Below are 12,629 nucleotides of genomic sequence, written 5' to 3'. Positions count from 1 at the left end.
GGACGAGAATAAAATAAGTTTGAAACATCCTGTATGCGCCTTTCGGCTTTCTATGACCAGCATGGCGCACCATGGACTTTTCTGGTAATGACTCTTTGGCCCTTTCAATGTGCCGCCGTTTACCGGAGTTATTGCCGGCTGACGTCGGTGCCCCTCTGCGCAATCCCGTCCCTCTTTTCCGGCGGCCATTGGAAAGTAATGCATCAGGAGGGTAACTGTTTCTTCACGTCGGGATATACGATCTCAAAGGATTAAATGGAACGGGATTTTCAAAGTACCTCGACGGGAGAGAGGAGCCGTTATGAGGCAGCCGGAACGCGCCGCGTTTGACTTCCGGTAATATATCGCGACGTCTTTCATTCGACTTGATATTACTCGGAAAAATGGACGATGGAGGGCTGGGCGGAGGGCGTGTTTTATAAATTACAGTATCAGAAAGACATCTCGCTAGAAATCCATCATAAGTTGATGAGGATAAATTCTCTTGTTATTAACTCGAAACTTTTTTAGATACGGATCATTAAGAGTGACAACAAGAGTCCTTTGCTCTTACATAAAGATTCATTTTAATAAAGAAAGATTAATATAAATATATTTTTTCCTTACACCGGCACGAGACTCGGTGTCGACAGTCTCGAGAAATATGAAACGAGCTACTGTGAAGAGCGTTAACAGGTATTTTCGTTAAATTGCGCGGAAATTTCTGATATTAAGACTTTCAACGTAATCGTCGAGCGCGAGCAGTAACCTTGCCGTCTAGATGTTATAAGCTGGAGAGTCAGCCATTTCACGCGTTTAACACCTTCTCCCTACGTTAAATGACGTAGCGCACCTCTAAGCTACGCTGCTAACTGTAGGAAACTGCGACAACGTATATGGTATATATATATATCACAGCGACACGTTTAATGCCTGTTTATCCTGTGACTTTTGGCTGCTGCCTAAAGTCCTGCAGTGTAATTACGAATACGATATTCGTTGCGTGACGTAACGCCGAAATTTCGCGACAGTTTCACGAAATTCCTCCGTTAAGATTGACGTTATTGCAGCTACAAATAATTCGATATATTTATTGTGCGAACGAGCAAATAATCTTCGAGATACAACTCCAATGAAGGGGATGCTGCCATTCTTCTGTTTTACCGACTTTAAGTTGGTTAGGTTCATTTTTTATTGAATATACAGATTGAAAAATCCTCACAATGAAAGTATTGATAATAATGAATGGAGAGCGCTGTCCGGCAACAAATTTTTGCTGTTTTATGCTTCGACATCGATTTCGCACGCAAATATACATATACATAATTAATTCAAGTACGAATCTTTTGATACAGGCTTTTAATCTGATTTTCATTATTTCTGTATTATTCTTTCATATCATCTCTATTAGGAGCGTCATATTTTGTGCACAAATAAACTGCAGAATTTTTGTATTAAATAAGTATTGTTATGAGCTGATGCAAGAAACCGATAAAAAACTGTAATTTTTTAACTTTTAAGTATTGTTTTTTTTTTATACGAAATTACAGCGCTCCCCGTTCATTATTATCAGTACTTTAATTATGGAGAAGGATTTTTTTCAATCTATATGTAGCCTATAAAAAGAAAAGCCCTTGAACTCAAAATCGGTAAAACAGTCATGGTCAGCATCCTCTTAATACATACAAATTCCGAAGATATACGCGACAAATTTTGAGTTGTAATACGCTCTGCTTTGTGAAATTCTCATTGCAGATTTTTTTATAATGGCACCTCCCTGTCGCTGTTTTTGTAAAGCAATTAGTTTTTGTGTTGCACACTTTGCTGTGTGCGCGGAACGTGCGAAATCAGAAGCGATTTTTTTTAAGCACGCGTTTGCAGCCTCGATGACGAAGGAGAGAGAAAATTCTAAGCAAGAGCCCTTTATAGAGCAACGTGTAATTATGAGCTTCTTTTACCGATTTCGCGACAGCTGCGCGGAATAATCAGATAAATTTCAGTCTCGTGATTCGGAAGTACGATATACACATTTGATGCGGATAAGTGCATTGAACGAGGATGATGTTTGTGTACGTTTTAATGCCGTTAACGACGTAATCGCCGCATCGCGGTGTTAACGCAACGCGGCGTACCATTACGCGGCGATTTTAATCGCTTGAAAGCGTTTCAACTTGGAAAGTCAATTACATCAATATCGAGGCGGCTTTGATCGCGATTCCACCGCGTAATTACAGATACGGCAGACAAAGCGCGCGCGCCGGTGATACGATTGGATCGTTTTCATTAAAAGCGAACGACGCGACGATGTAAAAGATCCTGGTCGATCTCACTTTCTAATGTCGTAAAACCTATCTCTCGATTGTCGAAGGTCGTTGCGCGCGCGTTCGTCTGAAAATTTTTCATTTTGCAGAGTAACTGTCGATAGCGAAAACTTTTCGCATACTTTTGCACACAGCGATATTTGAGAATGATTGTCGAATGCATTAAAGTCGAGATTTCTGTTATCGAGATTCGCACAAACGACCAATTGACTTATTCCGTCGCATTGATGGCTTTTGTACATATTACAAAGTACAGTTTTTTGGAGAGAAGTCAAGCTTTAACATTTTTAATAAAAATAAATTAATACAATTGTCGCTCGTATATTGAAAACAAAGTGATAAATATAAGGCCAACTTATCGAGCTGAATATTCGAGATGTTCAGTCAACTACCATTTATTACATGTATAAATTATAAAACTACAGTCATTATATTAAAACTAACGCAAATTACAATCATTCTATAAACGTTTCGACCGCACGCGGTCTTCTTCAGTATAATTATTGAAATATAAATTCTTACAATTCACATAATATCGAAATTTAATTATAGTTATTCAGAATCAAGAGTTTTTGAGCAATTAACGCGTGTTTCAATCCGTCCTGTCCAACAATGTTCGCCTCGATATGATCCCTGATTTTGTTCAGATCTCGGATAGTTTCATCGTTAATATGCGAGAAATTAACCCGTTCCGTAGGCGCTGCGATTAATAAAAAATTACCGATCAACGTATGTCCAAATTATAATATGTATCCCCTACAATTGGTAGTATGCTTACCTATCATCGTTCTTCTTGACAATTTTGCTACTTATTAACAGTTATTAAGGATGACACATAACAAACCAACAATACAGAAAGACAGCTCATTTTAAACTCTACTTGATCGGAGAGCGTGCGTGTTTATATATGATCTAATATCTATGTTTTACTCGTTAATGTCCTATTTGTCCTATTATTATTTCTTGTTCGCTAATATATCCAAAATATCAAAATACGACTCGCTAAGTAACTCAGTATCTTTGTTTAAATTTAGTCCATTTTTTTGTTCCTTGATATGTAGCATCTCAGAAATGAGTCTTTTATAATAATTATTTTCGTTGTCCATGATCTTAACATTGTCCCAATTAAAAGTATGATGTTCATTTATTATGTGTTCAGAAATTACTGAATGTTTCGTTGAGTCCAATCTAATATTATTTTTATGTTCTTTCATTCGCGTCTGCAATTGCCTCTTTGTTTGGCCTACATAAGATGCATTACAATTATTGCAACTGATCTTATAAACCACATTCGAATTGCATGGATGTTTAATTTTATCTTTCTGCGCTTTAATAATATTATCCAGTTTGTTGAGACATCTATACCCTACCATACAATTTTTATTTTTTACCGAGGAAACAATCATTTCTGAGATCCCATCTATATACGGAATGACAAAGAATTTTTTATTGACCGAGTCATTTCCTATACTTTTTGTTCTTTCTATGTTGGCCTGTCTCTCTATAATGCTCCCCTTAGATATGATGTGTTCTATCCGATGATTAATTTTGTTAAAAATCAGATCAAGAGGGTAACCATTGCTTCTGAGTATATTAATAATTAACTCCAAATTTTTATTAAAAAATAGTGGATGTGATAGCAATAGACATCTGTCTACAAGGTTATATATTATTCCAATTTTGTGGCATAATGGGTGGTTTGAATAAAATGATAACGTCCTTCCTGAGAAGGTTTCTTTTTGATACCAGTCTATATATATTTTGTTATTAATAATTTTAAGTGATAAATCTAAGAAATTCAAGCTATGGTTAACCTCTTGTTCGACCGTGAATTTAAGTCTTTCATGATAGTTGTTAAAATTATTCACAATCTGAGTCATATTATATATAGTAATTATTAATAACAAAATATATATAGACTGGTATCAAAAAGAAACCTTCTCAGGAAGGACGTTATCATTTTATTCAAACCACCCATTATGCCACAAAATTGGAATAATATATAACCTTGTAGACAGATGTCTATTGCTATCACATCCACTATTTTTTAATAAAAATTTGGAGTTAATTATTAATATACTCAGAAGCAATGGTTACCCTCTTGATCTGATTTTTAACAAAATTAATCATCGGATAGAACACATCATATCTAAGGGGAGCATTATAGAGAGACAGGCCAACATAGAAAGAACAAAAAGTATAGGAAATGACTCGGTCAATAAAAAATTCTTTGTCATTCCGTATATAGATGGGATCTCAGAAATGATTGTTTCCTCGGTAAAAAATAAAAATTGTATGGTAGGGTATAGATGTCTCAACAAACTGGATAATATTATTAAAGCGCAGAAAGATAAAATTAAACATCCATGCAATTCGAATGTGGTTTATAAGATCAGTTGCAATAATTGTAATGCATCTTATGTAGGCCAAACAAAGAGGCAATTGCAGACGCGAATGAAAGAACATAAAAATAATATTAGATTGGACTCAACGAAACATTCAGTAATTTCTGAACACATAATAAATGAACATCATACTTTTAATTGGGACAATGTTAAGATCATGGACAACGAAAATAATTATTATAAAAGACTCATTTCTGAGATGCTACATATCAAGGAACAAAAAAATGGACTAAATTTAAACAAAGATACTGAGTTACTTAGCGAGTCGTATTTTGATATTTTGGATATATTAGCGAACAAGAAATAATAATAGGACAAATAGGACATTAACGAGTAAAACATAGATATTAGATCATATATAAACACGCACGCTCTCCGATCAAGTAGAGTTTAAAATGAGCTGTCTTTCTGTATTGTTGGTTTGTTATGTGTCATCCTTAATAACTGTTAATAAGTAGCAAAATTGTCAAGAAGAACGATGATAGGTAAGCATACTACCAATTGTAGGGGATACATATTATAATTTGGACATACGTTGATCGGTAATTTTTTATTAATCGCAGCGCCTACGGAACGGGTTAATTTCTCGCATATTAACGATGAAACTATCCGAGATCTGAACAAAATCAGGGATCATATCGAGGCGAACATTGTTGGACAGGACGGATTGAAACACGCGTTAATTGCTCAAAAACTCTTGATTCTGAATAACTATAATTAAATTTCGATATTATGTGAATTGTAAGAATTTATATTTCAATAATTATACTGAAGAAGACCGCGTGCGGTCGAAACGTTTATAGAATGATTGTAATTTGCGTTAGTTTTAATATAATGACTGTAGTTTTATAATTTATACATGTAATAAATGGTAGTTGACTGAACATCTCGAATATTCAGCTCGATAAGTTGGCCTTATATTTATCACTTTATTTTTAATATATATATGTATATATATACGCGTGCGCACGTGTATGATGTAATTGTAATATATTCAACATCTTATTATATATATTATAATGATATAATATTGTTAATGCATGAGGTTGCATTGAAAAAAATATCTTGAAAAAAATATCAATTTATTAAACTCCGGGATAAGACAGGTACGTCGAAGTGCACTTTAAGCGCATATACAACGTGAAACACAATCATGCCACTGTTTCTTTATTACTCTTTGTCAATCTTATCGCGCCGTCACAGGTGTGAGACGCTTTTGTAATTGCTTTCCTTGCCTCGCGAGAATGGCGGGCGCGCGCAGGGATCAACGTGAAAAAAACTTCTCGCTCTGCGTCGCATCTGCTTTGCCAGCGTGACGGCTTTGACGAATCAATCAGTCGGCCGCAGTCGCCTCGTCAGGTTCTGCAATTCAAATGAGAATTTTCCATGGGCTCGCGCGTACTAGGGCCTTTAACTCGCATCGTGCGCTACGTTCGATAAAGCGACTGCATTCAACCGCGCTACGTTATCACGGGATGAGACCACCGCCGTCGCTCTAAAATCCCCAATCCCTCGTATTATTATCCCTACTTCTCTATGCTTTTAACTGCGGCGCCGGTACCATCGATAAACTTGCTAATGCGCTAGAAGAAATTTCAGAGGATTATACAGTGATCGATATATGGCAATCCGCGGTTGCGATTGTTTTTTTTTTAATTTGTTAATTGCTTAATGTGACTAGCAAAAGAAACATATGATTAATATAATGGTTTTAGATAGTTTGAATAAATAGTTTTCTGAATAAGAGAAAATGCTGCAGAGATATTATGAGATGCCAAGTTCATCTCATTTTGTTGGGCGAAATTTTTCTTATCATTTTTCGTCAGATTTTTAAAGATTTATAGCTTTAAACGTGAATAATTATTTATATCGTAAATTATTATATCGATATTTATATTAATTCATTTTTATTCATATTATACTGAACGTATATTCATGCTTTTTCTAAAAAGTTAAAACTATGAGCACTATGAATAGAAAACTTGAAAATATATTTTTGAAAATAAAATTCGATCGGTCTAACGAGAATATCTTTAATGTGAATATTAAAAAAGCCGATGAAAACCAAATGCACATTTTTAATCGAACATATATTTTTTTTGCAAATTAATGATTAAATACAAATTTCATGGAATATTTTTTTGTTTTCTTGAAAACTTGATTTTATATCGATATTTAATACGAAATTTTAAATAATGTTTTAAAGCACAATTATTGCAGCAAAGTTATTTGACTACACACGTTGTTGACATAAATCCTGTGAGACAGTTTTGATATCGGATTATAGAGCTAATCTTTAGAAGTGTAAAACCAGTGCCGAGACTTAGCTTCGAGCGCAGTAATCTTAGCCACTTTGGTACTCGGTATCGTATACTGGTTTGAATTACATCGAGCTGTGTAACACTTTTCGCGATGCTCGTTATCTTCTCTTAGAAGCCACGATGATAGTCTTAGCGTGACTAGTCGGTTAAAATATCGTTCAAGTTGAAATACTGTGCACGTATAAAACACGGATAAAATCCCTAAATAATTCTTATTTGACAAGGCATATTTATGTAATAATGTTACATATAGGCTTATGTAAAGCAAGTCATATAATTATATATTTGTTATATAAATTATATATTTAACAATATTTAAATGTCTTTTAAAAGAATCTTGACTATGAAGTAATATATGGATGATGTTAAATAAATATGCTTCGGCAAAAAGAGAGATATAAATAGCTTATTCGAGCAAATTGGAGCTGCGCGATTGATCGTGACATGATAAAACTACATTATTCAATAGAACGTGTGCGTATCCACGTTACTTTATCCGATTAGAAAATTACTGTATTTCAATATCATCTCTATTGAAAAGCCCAGTCTGAGTATTTGCGTCAGCAGCCTGCGAAAAGGCGGAAAACGCGTGAATCGGTCGGGCGCAGAGCCGCAACATTGGAGAAAGCAACGCGCTCGTTGGGTGCATCCCAAATGCGACGCGGGGCGCTTCCACGAGGTGGGCGTTACACCACGTACAACGAAATTTATGGTGTAAGCTCCTCCGAATCGACGTGCGCTTTGCTGAAATTCTCGAGTGATCAGTGTGTAGGAAGTTCGCCGGATATTCTGAATTCCTAATGCAATTCACGTAGACTAGAGCGCCTGTGGGAAATGTACCCGCGACATGTACACACATACACGTGCTTATGTGTAAGTGTGCGTATGTAAGTGCGTGCTCGCGCTACACGTGTGTGTGTGTGTGTGTGTGTGTCGACAAAGATCGCGCGCACGAAGGTTTCATCGCAAGAAGGCTATAAAGCGGGCAATAATCATCCTCGAGCGAGCGGAAATTCACGGCCGTATGCGGCAAAAAAGTTGACTCGGCTTCGAGCCCGAGTTTCTCCTCCGCTCGTTACGATTCCACGTCGTACGTCTTCCCTGGATAACGTCGCGCAAGTTTCCGGATGAAATAAGTGGGATCATCCTGCCGAGGGCTCCTGCCGTTCGAGGCTCTAGATAAAACGGAAGCTCTTTGCGCGCTTTCCGCCGCCGCGCGTTTAGGAGCGCATCGGTTAAGAGCGTCGGGACTCTCCAAAATAGGCAGATGCTCGAAATTTTTTTTTGGTGAGTTTCTACATAGGAGGGAAAATCTCGACACAACGCAACGACGTGAAGATGGGCACATGTAGGCTCTTAATTATACCGAGGTCCGAGCTTAATTTCGTCGCTTGCGGTCTCGCGAGCACCCACAGACATCGTTACGAGTTCGTAACGATGTCCTTTTTTTGCAATTATGCAGTCGTCTAGTTCGTGATGGAGAAACATCGCTTTTCTCCATTGCGAAATAAAGCAGACGAAATTAATTTCTCTTAATTAATTGACATTTTTCTCTCAAGTACAAGGGATACATTGGGTAGTAATTATTTAAATCGTTCTATCTCAGAAAAGACTTAAGAAACAATTATCAATATCGTTATGTAAATACAATTTTCCGCATTACACTGTGAATGCCGACGGTCGTTTAGCGAAATATCAAATGCAATTAGAATGACAATAGAAAAACAACTTTATTATGCGACGCTTCTCCGAGAGCAGAAATAAGAGCGCACACGATCACACCTCTTATATAGTAGTTCGAGTATATATTATAAATAAAAAAATTATTCTTGCAGAATTTTCTACATTTTTCTATAGATATATTTCGTACGTTATTTTCATCGTAGTCATATTTCACGCGAGAACGATTTGCTTAGGCAAAAGGCTCGCGGAGAAATTCTCATATTTCGATCGTTTAAGCCAGTTATGTGTATATACATATTTGTCAATCGTGCGTATACACACACGTGGAGCGGCGTACTCTCGAAGGCGCCCGGCCGTCGTGAGAACACGAATCGTGTTCACGCGGCGCGTGTAAATAACGGCGAATTTGTAAAACCGCCGATCCATTTGCGCGGCACTCGAGCGTGCCGAAGTCGTCGCTAACCTAATACTTCTTTAGAACTACGTTACGTCGCGTCGCACGGCGCCGATAGCTTTCGGCCGGCTAGTAGACGACAACGACGACGACGACGACGACGACGACCGACGCCGGGGATAAAAGCAAAAAGGATCGTGCGCGCTCACGTCTCTCTGAGAGCGAATATAAAGCGAAAGCACTCAGTGCGTTTCCTGTCGGGGCCTCTTTACGCCGCCAGGGACGCAGTCGAGAGATCCATAGATCTCCCCTCTTTCTCTCCTTTTTCTCCTCCTCGTGAATTCACGCACGTTTTCTACGCAAAGGGATATCGTGTACGTATTCATCTAGGCGCCGTTTGAAAAGTCCTTAAAATTTAATGTAAAGCTCTAACTCCCGGTGTTGTACTGACTAAGGGATTATGGGTAGAAAGGATTGGATAGAGAGAGAGAGAGAGAGAGAGAGAGAGAGAGAGAAAGGTAAGAGAGCCACTGCAGAGAAATACCTCGGGTATTATGCCACACGGTGGGGCTTGCATTAAACGAGCAGCGGTGAATATACCCGTTCGGGGGAAAAAAAGCGAGAAAAAAAAACATAAAGCCCCACGGTAGCCGTAAAGCTGGAGATGGGACGTCGGCTATTGCTATCGCTAGTGTTTTAGGGGGCGAGACCGAAGGCGGGAAGAACGAAGATGAGAGCGCCATGAATGGGTGCTGAGTAGAAGGTCCGTGCGAAAGAGAAAGAGAGAGAGAGAGAGAGAGAGATAGGTAGAGGGGTGAAACGAAAATTAAGGGGCTCGCGCGGCGAAGAGAAATCCGACGGATTACGAGGAAATCGGTTTTTCGGATATTAACCCAGGCACGCGTGCCACTAACACACGTGTACATCATCTCACGGGATGAATTCCTTTTTTTTCTATTATTATTTTAATAGAGAATACAGGACGTTTCACGCGAAAAAACCGGTTGACACATTTAATAATAGAAAAAAATACTAGAGACTGAAAAAATTCTCAAAAAAATCGTCCATCTAGATGGAACTAATTCGAGTGTATCACAATATTTCTGGAATAAAACATCGATGTTTGCAATCTATGTGGAAAAGCTAAAAAAATAGATTACTTTAAAGAAAAGATTTTTAAAAAAATTTCAAAATTAACTATGTTCTCGAAAAGTGTATGTATATTTTTTTCTAGATCGACAGGATATTTTATTGATTTTTACTCAACTTATTATTTTATACTGAATTCTTTTATGATGAAAAATATTCCTCTTTCCTGTTGGCTCTATCAGTTTTTGTAAAATACATTTAGATGCTAGATCGTTACCATTTTATCTTTAAATTATAAAATTGTACGCATATTTTTATAAAATATAGAGCGAAACTTTTTTTATAACAGAAAAACGTAGTAAAATACCATTCACGAATTACGTACAGAAATATATGTTTATCGCTTTACCATTTACTTCTATTAGACTGTTGGTAATTAAGCCATCAATAAGGCACTACCTGTTGCTAAATTTGGCAAAAGTGCTTCGCTAACGACGATTACGCGGTCGTCGAGACGCGGTAAGAAGCGAATTACCGGATAAATCCTGCGCATCGCGCAGGACCAAGGACACCGAAGTGGAACGTAACTTCTATTTCCCGTCTGGTCGATCCTGGGGAAGGCTAATCCGATCCTTAGAATTCTGCTTGAGAAAGAGAGTCTCTCCGAGTCGCTTGGGGAAGAAAAACGAGCATAATCAGGGAATCGGGCGTTAAGAAGAAGAGCAAAGAGGAGGAGAGATGGAAACGTGCAGATTTTCCAGCATCTGGGTCAGATTCGCGCTTTACAGCGTTTGTAAATGGGCGAGAGGGCACCGGAAAGAGAGAAAGGGATGGCGGGGGAGGAGGATGTAAAAAGGGTGGATCCGTCTCTGCGCGGATTCTGATATCGAGCCCTCGTACCCATGGTACCACGGTATATAAGCCGATTACGTCCGGCTTTCGCATTCCGGCACACGACGCAATTCTGTCGTCCTCTGTTTTGTATTAACGCGTAAAACTGCATTTACAGAGAGAAAACGGGAGAGAATGAGAGAAATCTCGAGAGAAAGAGAGAGAGAGAGAGAGAGAGAGCAGTTTCATATACAGATTACTTATTAAATGAGCGCACTCGACTGCTCAGCGACGAAATCCCGCTGTCGCGTTAATTCGCATTTCCACGCTTTATATATGTTACATCACGTTTTCTATACGGCATCGCTCTAGCTATATCCGCGCCTAGATCTTTTGTTTCCCCAAAACGCGACAGATACGTCCGTCCGCGGCTTTTGTTTCCGGAAACGCGTCCGTGTTCCGCCCGCACATTTTCGACGTTTTATTTCGCGCCCCGAGGAAGAAGTCACTGTGTAACTCGGGGAACATCTCCGACGGGAATTTCCTTCCGAGATATAATATACGTCATTTGGTTCTATATGCCCATCGATCGTCCGTATAGTAACATGCACGTCGTGCTTAAAAGCGACGATTTTAGTCCCGGATGAATAACATGGGGTATTAATGATTCTGCGATAGTCGAATTCTCGTCATATTTTTTGTATGACGCGATAAATCAATGAGAGAGACAGAAAGACTAATCTTCTTTTGTTAGTATTCTAATTATTATTGAATAAAATCGTTATGCAATCTCGCAATAAATTTTTTCACAGAGAATGTCTGACGTATTGCAAAACATTTATATACAAAGTTAATCTTAAACTTTAAAGCAAACAAATATATATTGTACTTTGTGTTATCAGCATTGAAGCTTCAAGTTAATTTAACAAGAAAATCAAAGTAGAGAACACACACACACATACAGATAATAATCTCGTACTTTATTTGACGCTTTCGCTCATTACATTAGACGCGATTTACGAGTCTGATCCTCTTCTCTTCGAATGAATGCGTTTTAAGATAAGACTTCGATCAATCAACGGCGGGATCTCTTTTTTCAAGGCAAACTTTTTCTCGATCAATCGCGTCCATATTAATCCCCTAATATACGATTCGTCATTCGACTCAAGGAACAACGAAAGAATCGTCCGCGACATAACATCGGTCGCGATAAAACCGAGGATGCACTTTCCGGAGGGCGTGCTACGTATTCTTTCTTCTCCTTTTTTTTTTTTTTTTATATTTGCGATGCTCGAACGTGCATCACACAGCGCATCGGACTATCGAGAAGCGCGATGTCAGATCGAGTGGCGCTCGTAAAATTGCGGAGTTTATCGATCGGACCGTTGCGAGAAAAATATGCATCTGTACGCGCTGCGGGCAAAACTGCAGTCGACGCTCCCGCCTTTGCGTACGCGTGTGCGTGCATACATACGTACATATATATACATATATTTTATATATTTTATATATATATATATATATATGTGTGTGTGTGTATGTGTACGTATATATATGTATGCATGCGCTTTTACGTAGATCGTTGTCTCTCCATTATTAATACGCA

General features: G+C 38.1%; 1 protein-coding gene across 1 annotated transcript in view; it reads left to right on the top strand.

Moving 5' to 3' along the window:
- Positions 1 to 12,629, top strand: part of LOC114934106 (uncharacterized) — a 215,194-nt gene that overhangs the window by 31,779 nt on the left and 170,786 nt on the right. The gene's annotated exons all lie outside the window — the stretch shown is intronic.

This window comes from Nylanderia fulva, unplaced genomic scaffold (assembly GCF_048542155.1).
Source record: "Nylanderia fulva isolate GAGA-0341 unplaced genomic scaffold, ASM4854215v1 Scaffold45, whole genome shotgun sequence".
Lineage (NCBI taxonomy): Eukaryota > Metazoa > Arthropoda > Insecta > Hymenoptera > Formicidae > Nylanderia > Nylanderia fulva.
Note: the sequence above shows the minus strand (reverse complement) of the source record. Positions and strands in the feature narration are given on the sequence as shown.